Here is a 24,328-nt window from a genome sequence, read left to right on the forward strand (position 1 = left end):
TATATGTGCAGTGTATGTGCCGTGAACCAGCTGTATATGTGCCGTGTATGTGCCGTGTATCAGCTGTATATGTGCCGTGTACCAGTTGTATATGTGCCGTGTACCAGCTGTATATGTGCCGTGTATCAGCTGCATATGTGCACTGTACCAGCTGCATATGTGCCGTGTACAAGCTGTATATGTGCCGTGTATCAGCTGTATATGTGCCGTGTATCAGCTGTATATGTGCCGTGTACCAGCTGTATATGTGCCGTGTATGTGCCGTGTATCAGCTGTATATGTGCCGTGTACCAGCTGTATATGTGCCGTGTATGTGCCATGTACCAGCTGTATATGTGCCGTGTATCAGCTGTATATGTGCCGTGTACCAGCTGTATATGTGCCGTGTATCAGCTGTATATGTGCCGTGTATCAGCTGTATATGTGCCGTGTACCAGCTGTATATGTGTCGTGTACCAGCTGTATATGTGCCGTGTACCAGCTGTATATGTGCCGTGTATGTGCTGTGTACCATCTGTATATGTGCAGTGTATCAGCTGTATATGTGCCATGTACCAGCTGTATATGTGCCGTGTACTAGCTGTATATGTGCCGTGTACTAGCTGTATATGTGCCGTGTATGTGCTGTGTACCAGCTGTATATGTGCCGTGTACCAGCAGTATATGTGCAGTGTATGTGCCGTGAACCAGCTGTATATGTGCCGTGTATGTGCCGTGTATCAGCTGTATATGTGCCGTGTACCAGTTGTATATGTGCCGTGTATCAGCTGCATATGTGCCGTGTATGTGCCGTGTATCAGCTGTATATGTGCAGTGTACCAGCTGTATATGTGCCGTGTATGTGCCGTGTACCAGCTGTGTATGTGCCGTGTACCAGCTGTATATGTGCCGTGTACCAGCTGTATATGTGCCGTGTACCAGCTGTATATGTGCCGTGTACCAGCTGTATATGTGCCGTGTATGTGCCGTGTACCAGCTGTGTATGTGTCGTGTACCAGCTGTGTATGTGCCGTGTACCAGCTGTGTATGTGCCGTGTATCAGCTGTATATGTGCCGTGTATCAGCTGTATATGTGCCGTGTACCAGCTGTATATGTGCCGTGTATGTGCCGTGTACCAGCTGTGTATGTGCCGTGTACCAGCTGTATATGTGCCGTGTACCAGCTGTATATGTGCCGTGTACCAGCTGTATATGTGCCGTGTACCAGCTGTATATGTGCCGTGTATCAGCTATATATGTGCCGTGTATCAGCTGTATATGTGCCGTGTACCAGCTGTATATGTGCCGTGTACCAGCTGTATATGTGCCGTGTATGTGCCGTGTACCAGCTGTGTATGTGCCGTGTACCAGCTGTATATGTGCCGTGTACCAGCTGTATATGTGCCGTGTATCAGCTGTATATGTGCCGTGTATGTGCCGTGTATCAGCTGTATATGTGCCGTGTACCAGCTGTATATGTGCCGTGTACCAGTTGTATATGTGCCGTATATGTGCCGTGTATCAGCTGTATATGTGCCGTGTACCAGCTGTATATGTGCCGTGTATGTGCCGTGTACCAGCTGTGTATGTGCCGTGTACCAGCTGTGTATGTGCCGTGTACCAGCTGTATATGTGCCGTGTACCAGCTGTATATGTGCCGTGTACCAGCTGTATATGTGCCGTGTATGAAACCGTGTACCAGCTGTGTATGTGCCGTGTACCAGCTGTATATGTGCCGTGTACCAGCTGTATATGTGCCGTGTATGTGCCGTGAACCAGCTGTATATGTGCCGTGTATGAGCCGTGTATCAGCTGTGTATGTGCCGTGTACCAGCTGTATATGTGCTGTGTACCAGCTGTATATGTGCTGTGTACCAGCTGTATATGTGCAGTGTATGTGCCGTTTACCAGCTGTATATGTGCCGTGTACCAGCTGTATATGTGCCGTGTATGAAACCGTGTACCAGCTGTGTATGTGCCGTGTACCAGCTGTATATGTGCCGTGTACCAGCTGTATATGTGCCGTGTATTTGCCGTGAACCAGCTGTATATGTGCCGTGTATGTGCTGTGTATCAGCTAAGTATGTGCCGTGTACCAGCTGTATATGTGCCGTGTACCAGCTGTATATGTGCAGTGTATGTGCCGTGAACCAGCTGTATATGTGCCGTGAACCAGCTGTATATGTGCCGTGTATGTGCCGTGTATCAGCTGTATATGTGCCGTGTACCAGCTGTATATGTGCCGTGTATGTGCCATGTACCAGCTGTATATGTGCCGTGTGCCAGCTGTATATGTGCAGTGTATGTGCCGTGAACCAGCTGTATATGTGCCGTGTATGTGCCGTGTATCAGCTGTATATGTGCCGTGTACCAGCTGTATATGTGCCGTGTATGTGCCATGTACCAGCTGTATATGTGCCGTGTATCAGCTGTATATGTGCCGTGTACCAGCTGTATATGTGCCGTGTACCAGCTGTATATGTGCCGTGTATCAGCTGTATATGTGCCGTGTATCAGCTGTATATGTGCCGTGTACCAGCTGTATATGTGTCGTGTACCAGCTGTATATGTGCCGTGTACCAGCTGTATATGTGCCGTGTATGTGCTGTGTACCATCTGTATATGTGCAGTGTATCAGCTGTATATGTGCCGTGTACCAGCTGTATATGTGCTGTGTACTAGCTGTATATGTGCTGTGTATGTGCTGTGTACCAGCTGTATATGTGCCGTGTACCTGCAGTATATGTGCAGTGTATGTGCCGTGAACCAGCTGTATATGTGCCGTGTATGTGCCGTGTATCAGCTGTATATGTGCCGTGTACCAGTTGTATATGTGCCGTGTACCAGCTGTATATGTGCCGTATATCAGCTGCATATGTGCACTGTACCAGCTGCATATGTGCCGTGTACAAGCTGTATATGTGCCGTGTATCAGCTGTATATGTGCCGTGTATCAGCTGTATATGTGCCGTGTATCAGCTGTATATGTGCCGTGTATCAGCTGTATATGTGCCGTGTATCAGCTGTATATGTGCCGTGTATCAGCTGTATATGTGCTGTGTACCAGCTGTATATGTGCCGTGTATGTGCCGTGTATCAGCTGTATATGTGCCGTGTATGTGCCGTGCATCAGCTGTATATGTGCCGTGTATCAGCTGTATATGTGCCGTGTATAAGCTGTATATGTGCCGTGTACCAGCTGCATATGTGCCGTGTATGTGCTGTGTACCATCTGTATATGTGCCGTGTATCAGCTGTATATGTGCCGTGTACCAGCTGTATATGTGCCGTGTACCAGCTGTATATGTGCCGTGTATGTGCCGTGTATCAGCTGTATATGTGCCGTGTACCAGCTGTATATGTGCCGTGTACCAGCTGTATATGTGCCGTGTACCAGCTGTATATGTGCTGTGTATGTGCTGTGTACCAGCTGTATATGTGCCGTGTACCAGCTGTATATGTGCCGTGTATCAGCTGTATATGTGCCGTGTCAGCTGTATATGTGCCGTGTACCAGCTGTATATGTGCCGTGTATGTGCTGCGTACCAGCTGTATATGTGCCGTGTATATGCTGTGTACCAGCTGTATATGTGCAGTGTATGTGCAGTGTACCAGCTGTATATGTGCCGTGTATGTGCAGTGTATCAGCTGTATATGTGCCGTGTATGTGCTGTGTACCAGCTGTATATGTGCCATGTACCAGCTGTATATGTGCCGTGTATGTGCTGTGTACCAGCTGTATATGTGCCGTGTATGTGCTGTGTACCAGCTGTATATGTGTCATGTATGTGCAGTGTATCAGCTGTATATGTGCTGTGTATGTGCCGTGTACCAGCTGTATATGTGCCGTGTATGTGCTGTGTACCAGCTGTATATGTGTCATGTATGTGCAGTGTATCAGCTGTATATGTGCCGTGTATGTGCTGTATACCAGCTGTATATGTGCCGTGTATGTGCAGTATATCAGCTGTATATGTGCAGTGTATCAGCTGTATATGTGACGTGTATCAGCTGTATATGTGACGTGTATCAGCTGTATATGTGATATGTACCAGCTGTATATGTGCAGTGTACCAGCTGTATATGTGCCGTGTACAAGCCGTATATGTGCCGTGTACCAGCCGCATATGTGCCGTGAATGTGCCATGTACCAGCTGTATATGTGCCGTGTATCAGCCGTATATGTGCCGTGTACATGCCGCATATGTGCCGTGAATGTGCCATGTACCAGCTGTATATGTGCCGTGTACAAGCTGTATATGTGCCGTGTATCAGCTGTATATGTGCCGTGTATCAGCTGTATATGTGCCGTGTATCAGCTGTATATGTGCCGTGTATCAGCTGTATATGTACCGTGTATGTGCCGTGTATCAGCTGTATATGTGCCGTGTACCAGCTGTATATGTACCGTGTATCAGCTGTATATGTGCCGTGTATCAGCTGTATATGTGCCGTGTATAAGTTGTATATGTGCCGTGTACCAGCTGCATATGTGCTGTGTACCATCTGTATATGTGCCGTGTATCAGCTGTATATGTGCCGTGTACCAGCTGTATATGTGCCGTGTATGTGCCGTGTATCAGCTGTATATGTGCCGTGTATCAGCTGTATATGTGCCGTTTACCAGCTGTATATGTGCCGTGTACCAGCTGTATATGTGCCGTGTATGTGCTGTGTACCAGCTGTATATGTGCCGTGTACCAGCAGTATATGTGCCGTGTACCAGCTGTATATGTGCCGTGTACCAGCTGTATATGTGCCGTGTATCAGCTGTATATGTGCCGTGTCAGCTGTATATGTGCCGTGTACCAGCTGTATATGTGCCGTGTACCAGCTGTATATGTGCCGTGTATGTGCTGCGTACCAGCTGTATATGTGCCGTGTATCAGCTGTATGTGTGCCGTGTCAGCTGAACATGTGCCGTGTACCAGCCGCATATGTGCCGTGAATGTGCCGTGTACCAGCTGTATATGTGGCATGTATCAGCCGTATATGTGCCGTGTACCAGCCGCATATGTGCCGTGAATGTGCCGTGTACCAGCTGTATATGCGCCGTGTATCAGCTGTATATGTGCCGTGTACCAGCTGTATATGTGCTGTGTACCAGCTGTATATGTGCCGTGTATCAGCTGTATATGTGCTGTGTATCAGCTGTATATGTGCCGTGTATAAGCTGTATATGTGCCGTGTATAAGCTGTATATGTGCCGTGTACCAGCTGCATATGTGCCTGTACGAGCTGCATATGTGCCATGTACCATCTGTATATGTGCCGTGTACCAGCTGTATATGTGCCGTGTATGTGCCGTGTATCAGCTGTATATGTGCCGTGTACCAGCTGTATATGTGCCGTGTATGTGCCGTGTATCAGCTGTATATGTGCTGTGTACCAGCTGTATATGTGCCGTGTACCAGCTGTATATGTGCCGTGTACCAGCTGTATATGTGCCGTGTATGTGCCGTGTACCAGCTGTATATGTGCCGTGTACCAGCAGTATATGTGCCGTGTACCAGCTGTATATGTGCCGTGTACCAGCTATATAAGTATCGTGTATCAGCTGTATATGTGCCGTGTCAGCTGTATATGTGCCGTGTACCAGCTGTATATGTGCAGTGTATGTGCTGTATACCAGCTGTATATGTGCCGTGTATGTGCAGTGTACCAGCTGTATATGTGCAGTGTACCAGCTGTATATGTGCCGTGTATGTGCAGTGTATCAGCTGTATATGTGCCGTGTATGTGCTGTGTACCAGCTGTATATGTGCCGTGTATGTGCAGTGTATCAGCTGTATATGCGCCGTGTATGTGCTGTGTACCAGCTGTATATGTGCCGTGTACCAGCTGTATATGTGCCGTGCATGTGCTGTGTACCAACTGTATATGTGCCGTGTATGTGCTGTGTACCAGCTGTATATGTGCCGTGTACCAGCTGTATATGTGCCGTGTATGTGCTGTGTACCAGCTGTATATGTGCCGTGTATGTGCTGTGTACCAGCTGTATATGTGCCGTGTATGTACAGTATATCAGCTGTATATGTGCAGTGTATCAGCTGTATATGTGACGTGTATCAGCTGTATATGTGCTGTGTACCAGCTGTATATGTGCCGTGTACCAGCTGTATATGTGCCGTGTACCAGCTGTATATGTGCCGTGTACCAGCCGTATATGTGCCGTGTACCAGCTGTATATGTAGCGTGTATCAGCCGTATATGTGCCGTGTACCAGCCGCATATGTTCCTTGAATGTGCCGTGTACCAGCTGTATATGTGTTGTGTATCAGCTGTATATGTACCGTGTATGTGCCGTGTATCAGCTGTATATGTGCCGTGTACCAACTGTATATGTGCTGTGTACCAGCTGTATATGTGCCGTGTACCAGCTGTATATGTGGCGTGTATCAGCCGTATATGTGCCGTGTACCAGCCGCATATGTGCCGTGAATGTGCCGTGTACCAGCTGTATATGTGCCGTGTATCAGCTGTATATGTACCTTGTATGTGCCGTGTACCAGCTGTATATGTGCTGTGTACCAGCTGTATATGTGCCGTGTACCAGCTGTATATGTGCTGTGTATCAGCTGTAAATGTGCCGTGTACCAGCTGTAAATGTGCCGTGTATCAGCTGTATATGTGCCGTGTATCAGCTGTATATGTGCCGTGTACCAGCTGTATATGTGCCGTGTACCAGCTGTATATGTGCCGTGTACCAGCTGTATATGTGCCGTGTACCAGCTGTATATGTGCCGTGTACCAGTTGTATATGTGCCGTGTACCAGCTGTATATGTGCCGTGTACCAGCTGTATATGTGCTGTGTTTTTGCCGTGTACCCGCTGTATATATGCCATGTATGTGCCGTGTACCAGCTGTATATGTGCCGTGTACCAGCTGTATATGTGCCGTGTATGTGCTGTGTACCAGCTGTATATGTGCCGTGTATGTGCTGTGTACCAGCTGTATATGTGCCGTGTATGTACAGTATATCAGCTGTATATGTGCAGTGTATCAGCTGTATATGTGACGTGTATCAGCTGTATATGTGCTGTGTACCAGCTGTATATGTGCCGTGTACCAGCTGTATATGTGCCGTGTACCAGCTGTATATGTGCCGTGTACCAGCCGTATATGTGCCGTGTACCAGCTGTATATGTAGCGTGTATCAGCCGTATATGTGCTGTGTACCAGCCGCATATGTTCCTTGAATGTGCCGTGTACCAGCTGTATATGTGCTGTGTATCAGCTGTATATGTACCGTGTATGTGCCGTGTATCAGCTGTATATGTGCCGTGTATCAACTGTATATGTGCTGTGTACCAGCTGTATATGTGCCGTGTACCAGCTGTATATGTGGCGTGTATCAGCCGTATATGTGCCGTGTACCAGCCGCATATGTGCCGTGAATGTGCCGTGTACCAGCTGTATATGTGCCGTGTATCAGCTGTATATGTACCTTGTATGTGCCGTGTACCAGCTGTATATGTGCTGTGTACCAGCTGTATATGTGCCGTGTACCAGCTGTATATGTGCTGTGTATCAGCTGTAAATGTGCCGTGTACCAGCTGTAAATGTGCCGTGTATCAGCTGTATATGTGCCGTGTATCAGCTGTATATGTGCCGTGTACCAGCTGTATATGTGCCGTGTACCAGCCCTATATGTGCCGTGTACCAGCCGTATATGTGCCGTGTACCAGCCGTATATGTGCCGTGTACCAACCGTATATGTGCCGTGTACCAACCGTATATGTGCCGTGTATGTGCCGTGTATCAGCTGTATATGTGCCGTGTATCAGCTGTATATGTGCCGTGTACCAGCTGTATATGTGCCGTGTATCAGCTGTACATGTGCTGTGTACTAGCTGTATATGTGCCGTGTACCAGCTGTATATATGCCGTGTATCAGCTGTATATGTGCGGTGTACCAGCTGTATATGTGCGGCGTACCAGCTGTATATGTGCCGTGTATGTGCCGTGTACCAGCTGTATATGTGCCATGTATCAGCTGTATATGTGCCGTGTACCAGCTGTATATGTGCCGTGTATCAGCTGTATATGTGCCGTGTACCAGCTGTATATGTGCCATGTATCAGCTGTATATGTGCCGTGTACCAGCTGTATATGCGCAGTGTATCAGCTGTATATGCGCCGTGTATCAGCTGTATATGTGCCATGTACCAGCGGTATATGTGCCGTGTACCATCTGTATATGTGCCGTATATGTGCCGTGTACCAGCTGTATATGTGCCGTGTATCAGCTGTATATGTGCCGTGTACCAGCTGTATATGTGCCGTGTACCAGCTGTATATGTGCCGTGTATCAGCTGTATATGTGCCGTGTATCAGCTGTATATGTGCCGTGTATCAGCTGTATATGTGCCGTGTATCAGCTGTATATGTGCCGTGTATCAGCTGTATATGTGCCGTATCAGCTGTATATGTGCCGTATCAGCTGTATATGTGCCGTGTACCATCTGTATATGTGCCGTGTACCATCTGTATATGTGCCGTGTATGTGCCGTGTTCCAGCTGTATATGTGCCGTGTTTCAGCTGTATATGTGCCGTGTACCAGCTGTATATGTGCCGTGTACCAGCTGTATATGCGCCGTGTACCAGCTGTATATGTGCCGTGTACCAGCTGTATATGTGCCGTGTATCAGCTGTATATGTGCCGTGTACCAGCTGTATATGTGCCGTGTACCAGCTGTAAATGTGCCGTGTATGTGCCGTGTATCAGCTGTATATGTGCCGTGTATGTGCCGTGTATCAGCTGTATATGTGCCGTGTATGTGCTGTGTACCAGCTGTATATGTGCCGTGTACCAGCTGTATATGTGCCGTGTACAGCTGTATATGTGCCGTGTATGTGCCGTGTACCAGCTGTATATGTGCCGTGTACCAGCTGTATATGTGCCGTGTACCAGTTGTATATGTGCCGTGTACCAGCTGTATATGTGCCGTGTACCAGCTGTATATGTGCTGTGTTTTTGCCGTGTACCCGCTGTATATATGCCATGTATGTGCCGTGTATCAGCTGTATATGTGCTGTGTACAAGCTGTATATGTGTTGTGTACCAGCTGTGTATGTACCGTGTACCAGCTGTATATGTGCCGTGTACCAGCTGTATATATGCCGTGTACCAGCTGTGTATGTGCCGTGTATCAGCTGTATATGTGCCGTGTATGTGCCCTGTACCAGCTGTATATGTGCTGTGTACCAGCTGTATATATGCCGTGTACCAGCTGTGTATGTACCGTGTACCAGCTGTATAATGCTGTGTACCAGTTGTGTATGTACTGTGCACCAGCTGTATATGTGCCGTGTATCAGCTGTATATGTGCAGTGTATCAGCTGTATATATTGTGTGTATCAGCTGTATATGTGCCGTGTATCAGTTGTATATTTGCAGTGTATCAGCTGTATATGTGCCGTGTATCAGCTGTATATGTGCAGTGTATCAGCTGTATATGTGCAGTGTATCAGCTGTATATATTGTGTGTATCAGCTGTATATGTGCCGTGTATCAGTTGTATATTTGCCGTGTAACAGCTGTATATGTGCCGTGTACCAGCTGTATATGTGCAGTGTATCAGCTGTATATATTGTGTGTATCAGCTGTATATGTGCCGTGTATCAGTTGTATATTTGCCGTGTATCAGCTGTATATGTGCCGTGTATCAGCTGTATATTTGCCGTGTATCAGCTGTATATGTGCTGTGTATCAGCTGTATATATTGTGTGTACCAGCTGTATATGTGCCGTGTAGCAGCTGTGTATGTACCGTGCACCACCTGTATATGTGCCGTGAAACAGCTGTATATGTGCCTTGTAACAGCTGTATATGTACCGTGCACCAGCTGTATATGTGCCGTGTACCAGCTGTATATGTGCCGTGTACCAGCTGTATATATGCCGTGTACCAGCTGTGTATGCGCCGTGCACCAGCTGTATATGTGCCGTGTAACAGCTGTATATGTGCCGTATATCAGCTGTATATATTGTTTGTACCAGCTGTATATGTGCCGTGTATCAGCTGTATATGTGCCGTGTATGTGCCTTGTATCAGCTGTATATGTGCCGTGTATCAGCTGTATATGTGCCGTGTACCAGCTGCATATGTGCCGTGTATCAGCAGTATATGTGCCGTGTATCAGCAGTACATGTGCCGTGTACCAGCAGTATATGTGCCGTGTACCAGCTGTATATGTGCCGTGTATCAGCAGTATATGTGCCGAGTACCAGCTGTATATGTGCCGTGTACCAGCTGTATATGTGCCGTGTACCAGCCGTATATGTGCCGTGTACCAGCTGTATATGTGCCGTGTGCCAACCGTATATGTGCCGTGTACCAGCTGTATATATGCCGTGTACCAGCTGTGTATGTGCCGTGCACCAGCTGTATATGTGCCGTGTATCAGCTGTATATGTGCCGTTTACCAGCTGTATATGTGCCGTGTACCAGCTGTATATATGCCGTGTACCAGCTGTGTATGTGCCGTGCACCAGCTGTATATGTGCCGTGTAACAGCTGTATATGTGCCGTATATCAGCTGTATATATTGTTTGTACCAGCTGTATATGTGCCGTGTATCAGCTGTATATGTGCCGTGTATGTGCCTTGTATCAGCTGTATATGTGCCGTGTATCAGCTGTATATGTGCCGTGTATCAGCTGTATATGTGCCGTGTACCAGCTGCATATGTGCCGTGTATCAGCAGTATATGTGCTGTGTATCAGCAGTATATGTGCCGTGTACCAGCTGTGTATGTGCCATGTACCAGCTGTGTATGTGCCATGTACCAGCTGTGTATGTGCCGTGTACCAGCTGTGTATGTGCCGTGTATCAGCTGTATATGTGCCGTGTATGTGCCGTGTACCAGCTGTATATGTGCCGTGTATGTGCCGTGTATCAGCTGTATATGTGCCGTGTATGTGCCGTGTACCAGCTGTATATGTGCTGTGTACCAGCTGTATATATGCCGTGTATCAGCTGTGTATGTACCGTGTACCAGCTGTATATGTGCCGTGTAACAGCTGTATATGTGCCGTGTATCAGCTGTATATATTGCGTGTATCAGCTGTATATGTGCCGTGTATCAGTTGTATATTTGCCGTGTATCAGCTGTATATGTGCCGTGTATCAGTTGTATATTTGCCGTGTATCAGCTGTATATGTGCCGTGTATCAGCTGTATATTTGCCGTGTATCAGCTGTATATGTGCTGTGTATCAGCTGTATATATTGTGTGTACCAGCTGTATATGTGCCGTGTAGCAGCTGTATATGTGCTGTGTAGCAGCTGTATATGTGCCGTGTAGCAGCTGTGTATGTACCATGCACCAGCTGTATATGTGCCGTGTATGTGCCGTGTAACAGCTGTATATGTGCCGTGTACCAGCTGTATATGTACCGTGCACCAGCTGTATATGTGCCGTGTACCAGCTGTATATGTGCCGTGTACCAGCTGTATATGTGCCGTATATCAGCTGTATATATTGTGTGTACCAGCTGTATATGTGCCGTGTACCAGCTGTATATGTGCCGTGTACCAGCTGGATATGTGCCGTGTACCAGCTGCATATGTGCCGTGTATCAGCAGTATATGTGCCGTGTACCAGCTGTATATGTGCCGTGTATCAGCAGTATATGTGCCGTGTACCAGCTGTATATGTGCCGTGTACCAGCTGTATATGTGCCGTGTACAGCTGTATATGTGCCGTGTACCAGCTGTATATGTGCCGTGTACCAGCTGTATATGTGCCGTGTACTAGCTGTATATGTGCCGTGTACCAGCTGTATATGTGCCGTGTACCAACTGTATATGTGCTGTGTATCAGCTCTACATGCCTCATGTATTAGTTCTGTATGCTCTGTATATTAGCTGTATATGTGCCGTGTATCAGCTGTATACGTGCTGTGTATAAGCTGTATATGTGTTCTGTATATCAGCCGTATATATGCCGTGTATCAGCTGTATACAATCATGGTCAAAAATATTGGCACCCCTGCATTTCTTTCGGATAATGCAACACTTGGCCCAGAAAATTGTTGCAAGTACAAATGTTTAGGCATTCTCATGTTTATTTCTTTTGTTTGTATTGTTATGACACAAAAAAGTGGAGGAAAAAAAAGCCAAAAAGTGGACTGGACAAAATTATTGGCACCCTCAATTTAATATTTGGTAGCATACCCCTTGTAAAAAAATAACACAAATCAATCGCTTCCTGTAACCATCAATACGTTTCTTAAACCTCTCTACTGGAATTTTGGGCCACTCTTCTTTTGCCATCGGCTCCAGGTCTTTCAGATTGGAAGGGTTCATTTTCCCAACTGCTGATATGAGATCTCTCCACAGGTGCTCTATGGGATTTAGATCTGGACTCATTGCTGGCCAGTTCAGTACTCTCCAGCACTTTGTCTTAAACCATTTCTGGGTGCTTTTTGACGTGTGCTTTGGGTCATTTTCCTGCTGTAAGACCCATGACCTCTGACGGAGACCCAACTTTCTGACACTGGGCCCTACATTGCACCACAGAATTATTTGGTAGTCTTCAGATTTCATAATGCCAGGCACACAGTCAAGACACCCAGTGCCTGAAGCAGCAAAAGCAACCTCAAAACATCAGTGAACCTCCACCATGTTTGACTGTAGGGACTGTGTTCTTTTTTTAAAAGCCTAATTTCCTTTTCTGAAAACAAAAAGCTGTAATTTTGTTTTGTCTGTCCACAGCACATTCTCCCAAAAGGATTTTGGCTTAAGTTTTGGCAAACTCCAATCTGGCTTTTTAATGTTTCTGTGTCAGCAGTGAGGTCCTCCTTGGTCTCCTACCATAGCGTCCCTTTTCCTTCAGATGGCGACGTATAGTGCGAGCTGACACATTTGTACCCTGTGCCTGAAGGTCAGCTTGAATTTGTCTGGAAGTTGATCAAGGTTATTTATCCACCATCTTTTGTTGCAATCTTTGATAAAAAAATGTCCTTCCATCCACAGAGATTAGCTACAGTGCCTTGGGCTGTAAACTTCTTGACAATGTTGCGCACAGTAGACACAGGAACATTAAGATCTCTGGAGATGGACCTGTAACCTTGAGATTGTCACAATTTTTGTTCTCAAATCCTCAGACAATTCTTTGCTGCTCTTTCTCTTCTCCATGCTCAGTGTGGCACAGAGACGCACAACAGAAAGGTTGTCAATGTTTCACCATTTTAACTGGTTGCCGGTGTGATTTCTATATTTTCAGCACCTGTTAATTGATACAGGTGAGTTTAATTACAAATTACAAGAGCATCACAAACTTGGAATGCAATTATTTCTTACAATTTTGAGAAGGCGCCAATAATTTTGTCCAGTCCATTTTTGGAGTTTTGCGTGGAATGTGTCAGATTTTGCTTTTTTTCTCCACTTTTTTGTGTCATACCAATACAAACAAAAGACATGAAAATGCCTAAACATTTGTAATTGCAACAATTTTCTGGGCAAAGTGGTGCAATATCTGACAGAAATGCAGGGGTGCCAATATTTTTGGCCATGACTGTATGTACCGTGTATTACCTCCATATGCTCCGTATATCAGCATTACATGCTATGTGTATCAGTACTACATGCTATGTGTATCAGTACTAGATGCTGTGTGTATCAGTACTACATGCTGTGTGTATCAGTACTACATGCTGTGTGTATCAGTACTATATGCTGTGTGTATCAGTACTACATGCTGTATGTATCAATACTACATGCTGTATGTATCAGTACTACATGCTGTGTGTATCAGTACTACATGCTGTGTGTATCAGTACTACATGCTGTGTGTATCAGTACTACATGCTGTGTGTATCAGTACTATATGCTGTGTGTATCAGTACTACATGCTGTATGTATCAATACTACATGCTGTATGTATCAGTACTACATGCTGTGTGTATCAGTACTACATGCTATGTGTATCAGTACTACATGCTGTGTGTATCAGTACTACATGCTGTGTGTATCAGTACTACATGCTGTGTGTATCAGTACTACATGCTGTGTGTATCATTACTACATGCTGTGTGTATCATTACTACATGCTGTGTGTATCAGTACTACATGCTGTGTGTATCAGTACTACATGCTGTGTGTATCAGTACTACATGCTGTGTGTATCATTACTACATGCTGTGTGTATCAGTACTACATTCTATGTGTATCAGTACTACATGCTATGTGTATCAGTACTACATGCTGTGTGTATCAGTACTACATGATATGTGTATCAGTACTACATGCTGTGTGTATCAGTACTGCATGCTGTGTGTATCATTACTACATGCTGTGTGTATCAGTACTACATGCTCCGTATATCAGCACTACATGCTATGTGTATCAGTACTACATGCTGTGTGTATCAGTACTACATGCTCCGTATATCAGCACTACATGCTATGTGTATCAGTACTACATGCTGTGTGTATCAGTACTACATGCTCCATATATCAGCACTACATGTTGTGTGTATCATCTGACCTGGTAAATATCACATTACAAAAATATTGTGGCTCTCAGTCCCTAGTTATTGCTAGTTCTGCACAGGTGTTTAGGTAGCAGCTAGTGCTGGACAGACTATTTGTAAAGTGAGATAACACTATGAGGCCTATTTATCAAGCCGTCAACCGCAAATACGCTGGAATTGCGCAACGTAATTGTGGCAAGCTTGATTCCCCTTATTTATCAAAGCCTACAGCTTGGCAAAAGTATAAATCTGTCCGACACAGATCGATGCTTACGTCACTACAGATGTTCCGAATGCAAATTCGGCACTATCTGACTACTTTTGCTATTTAACAAATATCTACCAGGTACGCTCGCCACTATTCCGGCCCAGCGTACCTGGTTTTCAATGCATTACATTATACTTATTAACCCCTAATCTGCCGCCCCAACATCGCCACCACCTACATTATACTTATTAACCCCTAATCTGCCGCCCCAACATCGCTGCCACCTACATTATACTTATTAACCCCTAATCTGCCGCCCGACATCACCGCCACCTACATTATACTTATTAACCCCTAATCTGCCGCCCCAACATCGCCGCCACCTACATTATACTTATTAACCCCTAATCTGCCGCCCGACACTGCCGACACCTACATTATACTTATTAACCCCTAATCTGCCATCCCGACACCGACGCCACCTAAATAAAAGTTATTAACCCCTAATCTGCCGCTCCCGAACCCGCAGCCACCTACATAAAGTTATTAACCCCTACCCCGCCACTCCCGGAGCCCACCGCAACTAAATAAATGTATTAACCCCTAAACTCCTGGCCTCCCACATCACTAGTACTTACTAAACCTATTAACCCCTAAACCGCCAGCCCCCACATCGCCAAAATTTAAATTAAACTATTAACCCCTAAACCTAACAACTTCTTGAGGATGGATGTCGGATCTTCACAACTGTAAGTTAATCTTCAGGGTTTAGTGTTAGGATTTTTTAAGGGTTTATTGGGTGGGTTTTATTTCTAGATTAGGGTTTGGGCTGCAATAGAGCTAAATGCCCTTTTAAGGGCAATGCCCATCCAAATGCCCTTAAAAGGGCAATGGGGAGCTTAGTTTTTTTTAGCTAGGTTTTTATTTGGGGGGTTGGTTGTGTGGGTGGTGGGTTTTACTGTTGGGGGGGTATTTGTATTTTTTATACAACTTCTTGAGGATGGATGTCGGATCTTCACAACTGTAAGTGAATCTTCTGTGGTTAGTGTTAGGATTTTTTAAGGGTTTATTGGGTGTGTTTTATTTCTAGATTAGGGTTTGGGCTGAAATAGAGCTAAATGCCCTTTTAAGGGCAATGCCCATCCAAATGCCCTTTTCAGGGCAATGGGGAGCTTAAATTTTTTTAGTTAGGTTTATATTTGGGGGGTTGGTTGTGTGGGTGGTGGGTTTTACTGTTGGGGGGGATATTTGTATTTTTTATTTACAGGTAAAAGAGCTGATTTCTTTGGGGCAATGCCCAGCAAAAGGCCCTTTTAAGGGCTATTTGTATTTTATTGTAGGCTAGGGTTTTTTTTATTTTGGGGGGGCTTTTTTATTTTCATAGGGCCCTTAGATTAGGTGTAATTAGTTTAAATCTTTGATAATTTCTTTTTTATTTTGTGTAACTGAGTGTTTATTTTTTTTTGTAACAGTGATTTTTACTAGTAGATTTAAATAATTTGAGTAGGGTTAGGTTTTTAAATATATAATATAGTTAATTTAATTTGTAGTTTAATGTAATTTTAGTCTAATAGTTATGGTAGATTAATTATTAGTTTAATATAGTTTAATGTAATTTAGCATAATAGTTAGGGTAGGTTAATTATTAGTTTAATATAGTTTAATTTAAATCTAAAGGTAAGTTTAAATTTATTATAAGATAGGGATGAGGTAATATTTAATGTACAGTTAGCGGGTTATTAGGTTTAGGGGTTAATAGGTTAATTTAGTTTATGGCGATGTGGGGGGCTGGCGGTTTAGGTGTTAATAACTTTATTTAGTTGCGGTGGGCTCCGTGAGCGGCGGGATAGGGGTTAATAACATAATGTAGGTGGCGGCGGTGTAGGGGATGGACCATTAGGGGTTAAGAACATAATGTAGGTGGTGGCGGGGTCCGGGAGCGGTGGGATATGGGTAATTATGTTTATTAGAGTTGCGGTGGGCTCCGGGAGCGGCGGGATAGGGGTTAATAACTTTTTTTAATTGCGGTGGGCTCCGGGAGCAGCGGGATAGGGGTTAAACAGTTTAGTATGGTGGCTGTGTTTAGTGACAGTATATAAATAAAGATGTGAAAAAGCTGAATAGCAGCGAGATCGATGACTGTTAGTTAACAACAGTCCGCTGCTCATTGCCCCGTACTTGGTGCGCAGCTTTTTGAAATTTTTTTTGTTAAATATGGAGAGCGTATTCAGGTCTGCAGCCGCGATGTCAGGCGAGCGTATTGGTGCCGTTGAATGCAGCACAGTTGACGGCTTGATAAATAGGCCTCTATATGTGTTATATACACACACACACGTTTATACACTCTATCAAAAGGATGTGTACGCACACAGGCATAAACACTCTCTCTCACACACACATTTATACACTCTATCAAAAGGATGTGTACGCACACAGGCATAAACACTCTCTCTCACACACACATTTATACACTCTATCAAAAGGATGTGTACGCACACAGGCATAAACACTCTCTCTCACACACACACACACGTTTATACACTCTATCAATAGGATGTGTACGCACACAGGCATAAACACTCTCTCTCTCTCACACACACGTTTATACACTCTATCAAAAGGATGTGTACGCACACAGGCATAAACACTCTCTCTCTCTCACACACACGTTTATACACTCTATCAAAAGGATGTGTACACACACAGGCATAAACACTCTCTCTCTCACACACACACACGTTTATACACTCTATCAAAAGGATGTGTACGCACACAGGCATAAACACTCTCTCACACACACACACGTTTATACACTATCAATAAAATGTGTACGCACACAGGCATAAACACTCTCTCTCTCACACACACACACGTTTCTACACTCTATCAAAAGGATGTGTGCGCACACAGGCATAAACACTCTCTCTCTCACACACACGTTTATACACTCTATCAAAAGGATGTGTACGCACATAGGCATAAACACGCTCTCTCTCTCACACACACACGCGCGTTTCTACACTCTATCAAAAGGATGTGTGCGCACACAGGCATAAACACTCTCTCTCTCACACACACGTTTATACACTCTATCAAAAGGATGTGTACGCACACAGGCATAAACACGCTCTCTCTCTCACAAACACACACGCGTTTATACACTCTATCAAAAGGATGTGTACACACACAGGCATAAACACTCTCTCTCTCACACACACACACGTTTCTACACTCTATCAAAAGGATGTGTGCGCACACAGGCATAAACACTCTCTCTCTCTCACACACACGTTTATACACTCTATCAATAGGATGTGTACGCACACAGGCATAAACACTCTCTCTCACAAACACACACGCGTTTATACACTCTATCAAAAGGATGTGTACACACACAGGCATAAACACTCTCTCTCACACACACACACGTTTATACACTCTATCAATAAAATGTGTACGCACACAGGCATAAACACTCTCTCTCTCACACACACGTTTATACACTCTATCAATAGGATGTGTACGCACACAGGCATAAACACTCTCTCTCACACACACACACGTTTATACACTATCAATAAAATGTGTACGCACACAGGCATAAACACTCTCTCTCTCACACACACACACGTTTCTACACTCTATCAAAAGGATGTGTGCGCACACAGGCATAAACACTCTCTCTCTCACACACATGTTTATACACTCTATCAAAAGGATGTGTACGCACACAGGCATAAACACTCTCTCTCTCACACACACGCGTTTATACACTCTATCAAAAGGATGTGTACGCACACAGGCATAAACACTCTCTCTCACACACACACACACGTTTATACACTCTATCAAAAGGATGTGTGCGCACACAGGCAAACACTCTCTCTCTCTCGCACACACACGTTTATACACTCTATCAAAAGGATGTGTACGCACACAGGCATAAACACTCTCTCTCACACACACACGTTTATACACTCTATCAATAGAATGTGTACGCACACAGGCATAAACACTCTCTCTCTCTCGCACACACACGTTTATACACTCTATCAAAAGGATGTGTACGCACACAGGCATAAACACTCTCTCTCTCTCACACACACACACACGTTTATACACTCTATCAAAAGGATGTGTACGCACACAGGAATAAACACTCTCTCTCTCGCACACACACGTTTATACACTCTATCAAAAGGATGTGTACGCACACAGGCATAAACACTCACTCTCGCACACACACGTTTATACACTCCTATCAAAAGGATGTGTACGCACACAGGCATAAACACTCTCTCTCACACACACACACACGCGTTTATACACTCTATCAAAAGGATGTGTACGCACACAGGCATAAACACGCTCTCTCTCTCACACACACACACGTTTATACACTCTATCAAAAGGATATGTACGCACACAGGCATAAACACTCTCTCTCTCACACACACACACGTTTATACACTCTATCAAAAGGATGTGTACGCACACAGGCATAAACACTCTCTCTCTCTCTCTCTCTCACACACACACACGTTTATACACTCTATCAAAAGAATGTGTACGCACACAGGCATAAACACTCTCTCTCACACACACGCCTTTATACACTCTATCAAAAGGATGTGTACGCACACAGGCATAAACACTCTCTCTCACACACACGCCTTTATACACTCTATCAAAAGGATGTGTACGCACACAGGCATAAACACTCTCTATCTCGCACACACACGTTTATACACTCTATCAAAAGGATGTGTACGCACACAGGCATAAACACTCTCTCACACACACGCGTTTATACACTCTATCAAAAGGATGTGTACGCACACAGGCATAAACACTCTCTCTCACACACACACACGTTTATACACTCTATCAAAAGGATGTGTACACACACAGGCATAAACACTCTCTCTATCTCGCACACACACGTTTATACACTCTATCAAAAGGATGTGTACACACACAGGCATAAACACTCTCTCTATCTCGCACACACACGTTTATACACTCTATCAAAAGGATGTGTACGCACACAGGCATAAACACACTCTCTCGCACACACACGTTTATACACTCTATCAAAAGGATGTGTACGCACACAGGCATAAACACTCTCTCTCACACACACACACGCGTTTATACACTCTATCAAAAGGATGTGTAGGCACACAGGCATAAACACGCTCTCTCTCTCACACACACACACGTTTATACACTCTATCAAAAGGATGTGAACGCACACAGGCATAAACACTCTCTCTCTCTCTCTCTCTTTCTCTCTCTCGCACACACACGTTTATACACTCTATCAAAAGGATGTGTACGCACACAGGCATAAACACACTCTCTCGCACACACACATTTATACACTCTATCAAAAGGATGTGTACGCACACAGGCATAAACACGCTCTCTCTCGCGCACACACACACACGTTTATACACTCTATCAAAAGGATGTGTACGCACACAGGCATAAACACTCTCTCTCTCACACACATTTATACACTATCAAAAGGATGTGTACGCACACAGGCATAAACACTCTCTCTCACACACACACGCGTTTATACACTCTATCAAAAGGATGTGTACGCACACAGGCATAAACACTCTCTCACACACACACGCGTTTATACACTCTATCAAAAGGATGTGTACGCACACAGGCATAAACACGCTCTCTCTCTCACACACACACGCGCGTTTATACACTCTATCAAAAGGATGTGTACGCACACAGGCATAAACACTCTCTCTCACACACACACACGTTTATACACTCTATCAAAAGCATGTGTACGCACACAGGCATAAACACTCTCACACACACACACACACACGTTTATACACTCTATCAAAAGCATGTGTACACACACAGGCATAAACATTCTCTCACACACATTTATACACTCTATCAAAAGGATGTGTACGCACACAGGCATAAACACTCTCTCTTACACACACACACACGTTTATACACTCTATAAATAGGATGTGTACGCACACAGGCATAAACACTCTCACACACACACGTTTATACACTCTATCAAAAGGATGTGTACGCACACAGGCATAAACACGCTCTCTCTCTCACACACACACACGTTTATACACTCTATCAAAAGGATGTGAACGCACACAGGCATAAACACTCTCTCTCTCTCTCTCTCTCTCTCTCTCGCACACACACGTTTATACACTCTATCAAAAGGATGTGTACGCACACAGGCATAAACACACTCTCTCGCACACACACATTTATACACTCTATCAAAAGGATGTGTACGCACACAGGCATAAACACGCTCTCTCTCGCGCACACACACACACGTTTATACACTCTATCAAAAGGATGTGTACGCACACAGGCATAAACACTCTCTCTCTCACACACATTTATACACTATCAAAAGGATGTGTACGCACACAGGCATAAACACTCTCTCTCTCACACACACGTTTATACACTCTATCAATAGGATGTGTACGCACACAGGCATAAACACTCTCTCTCACACACACACACGTTTATACACTATCAATAAAATGTGTACGCACACAGGCATAAACACTCTCTCTCTCACACACACACACGTTTCTACACTCTATCAAAAGGATGTGTGCGCACACAGGCATAAACACTCTCTCTCTCACACACATGTTTATACACTCTATCAAAAGGATGTGTACGCACACAGGCATAAACACTCTCTCTCTCACACACACGCGTTTATACACTCTATCAAAAGGATGTGTACGCACACAGGCATAAACACTCTCTCTCACACACACACACACGTTTATACACTCTATCAAAAGGATGTGTGCGCACACAGGCAAACACTCTCTCTCTCTCGCACACACACGTTTATACACTCTATCAAAAGGATGTGTACGCACACAGGCATAAACACTCTCTCTCACACACACACGTTTATACACTCTATCAATAGAATGTGTACGCACACAGGCATAAACACTCTCTCTCTCTCGCACACACACGTTTATACACTCTATCAAAAGGATGTGTACGCACACAGGCATAAACACTCTCTCTCTCTCACACACACACACACGTTTATACACTCTATCAAAAGGATGTGTACGCACACAGGAATAAACACTCTCTCTCTCGCACACACACGTTTATACACTCTATCAAAAGGATGTGTACGCACACAGGCATAAACACTCACTCTCGCACACACACGTTTATACACTCCTATCAAAAGGATGTGTACGCACACAGGCATAAACACTCTCTCTCACACACACACACACGCGTTTATACACTCTATCAAAAGGATGTGTACGCACACAGGCATAAACACGCTCTCTCTCTCACACACACACACGTTTATACACTCTATCAAAAGGATATGTACGCACACAGGCATAAACACTCTCTCTCTCACACACACACACGTTTATACACTCTATCAAAAGGATGTGTACGCACACAGGCATAAACACTCTCTCTCTCTCTCTCTCTCACACACACACACGTTTATACACTCTATCAAAAGAATGTGTACGCACACAGGCATAAACACTCTCTCTCACACACACGCCTTTATACACTCTATCAAAAGGATGTGTACGCACACAGGCATAAACACTCTCTCTCACACACACGCCTTTATACACTCTATCAAAAGGATGTGTACGCACACAGGCATAAACACTCTCTATCTCGCACACACACGTTTATACACTCTATCAAAAGGATGTGTACGCACACAGGCATAAACACTCTCTCACACACACGCGTTTATACACTCTATCAAAAGGATGTGTACGCACACAGGCATAAACACTCTCTCTCACACACACACACGTTTATACACTCTATCAAAAGGATGTGTACACACACAGGCATAAACACTCTCTCTATCTCGCACACACACGTTTATACACTCTATCAAAAGGATGTGTACACACACAGGCATAAACACTCTCTCTATCTCGCACACACACGTTTATACACTCTATCAAAAGGATGTGTACACACACAGGCATAAACACTCTCTCTATCTCGCACACACACGTTTATACACTCTATCAAAAGGATGTGTACGCACACAGGCATAAACACACTCTCTCGCACACACACGTTTATACACTCTATCAAAAGGATGTGTACGCACACAGGCATAAACACTCTCTCTCACACACACACACGCGTTTATACACTCTATCAAAAGGATGTGTAGGCACACAGGCATAAACACGCTCTCTCTCTCACACACACACACGTTTATACACTCTATCAAAAGGATGTGAACGCACACAGGCATAAACACTCTCTCTCTCTCTCTCTCTCTCTCTCTCGCACACACACGTTTATACACTCTATCAAAAGGATGTGTACGCACACAGGCATAAACACACTCTCTCGCACACACACATTTATACACTCTATCAAAAGGATGTGTACGCACACAGGCATAAACACGCTCTCTCTCGCGCACACACACACACGTTTATACACTCTATCAAAAGGATGTGTACGCACACAGGCATAAACACTCTCTCTCTCACACACATTTATACACTATCAAAAGGATGTGTACGCACACAGGCATAAACACTCTCTCTCACACACACACGCGTTTATACACTCTATCAAAAGGATGTGTACGCACACAGGCATAAACACTCTCTCACACACACACGCGTTTATACACTCTATCAAAAGGATGTGTACGCACACAGGCATAAACACTCTCTCTCACACACACGCCTTTATACACTCTATCAAAAGGATGTGTACGCACACAGGCATAAACACTCTCTCACACACACACGCGTTTATACACTCTATCAAAAGGATGTGTACGCACACAGGCATAAACACGCTCTCTCTCTCACACACACACGCGCGTTTATACACTCTATCAAAAGGATGTGTACGCACACAGGCATAAACACTCTCTCTCACACACACACACGTTTATACACTCTATCAAAAGCATGTGTACGCACACAGGCATAAACACTCTCACACACACACACGTTTATACACTCTATCAAAAGCATGTGTACACACACAGGCATAAACATTCTCTCACACACATTTATACACTCTATCAAAAGGATGTGTACGCACACAGGCATAAACACTCTCTCTTACACACACACACACGTTTATACACTCTATAAATAGGATGTGTACGCACACAGGCATAAACACTCTCACACACACACGTTTATACACTCTATCAAAAGGATGTGTACGCACACAGGCATAAACACTCTCTCTTACACACACACACACGTTTATACACTCTATCAAAAGGATGTGTACGCACACAGGCATAAACACTCTCACACACACACGTTTATACACTCTATCAAAAGGATGTGTACGCACACAGGCATAAACACACCGTCTCTCTCTCACACACACAAATTTATGCCTTTGTGTAAACACATCCTTTTAATAGTGTATAAACACTCTCACACACACAGACACAATTACAGGTATATATACACACGTATGCTTAAATTGAGTCACACAGATATACAATAACAGACACGTACAGACACATCACAGGTACACCAACATAGATACAGACATGTGCACACACAAAGTCATGTATATGTGTGTATACAGATATGTACAGTCATGTATGCAAGCACA

At 44.5% G+C, this 24,328-nt stretch overlaps 1 protein-coding gene across 1 annotated transcript in view; it reads right to left on the minus strand.

Annotated features, from left to right (window-relative positions):
* ITPR2 (inositol 1,4,5-trisphosphate receptor type 2) overlaps positions 1-24,328 on the minus strand; it is a 920,836-nt gene that overhangs the window by 692,621 nt on the left and 203,887 nt on the right. The gene's annotated exons all lie outside the window — the stretch shown is intronic.

This window comes from Bombina bombina, chromosome 6, assembly GCF_027579735.1.
Source record: "Bombina bombina isolate aBomBom1 chromosome 6, aBomBom1.pri, whole genome shotgun sequence".
NCBI lineage: Eukaryota > Metazoa > Chordata > Amphibia > Anura > Bombinatoridae > Bombina > Bombina bombina.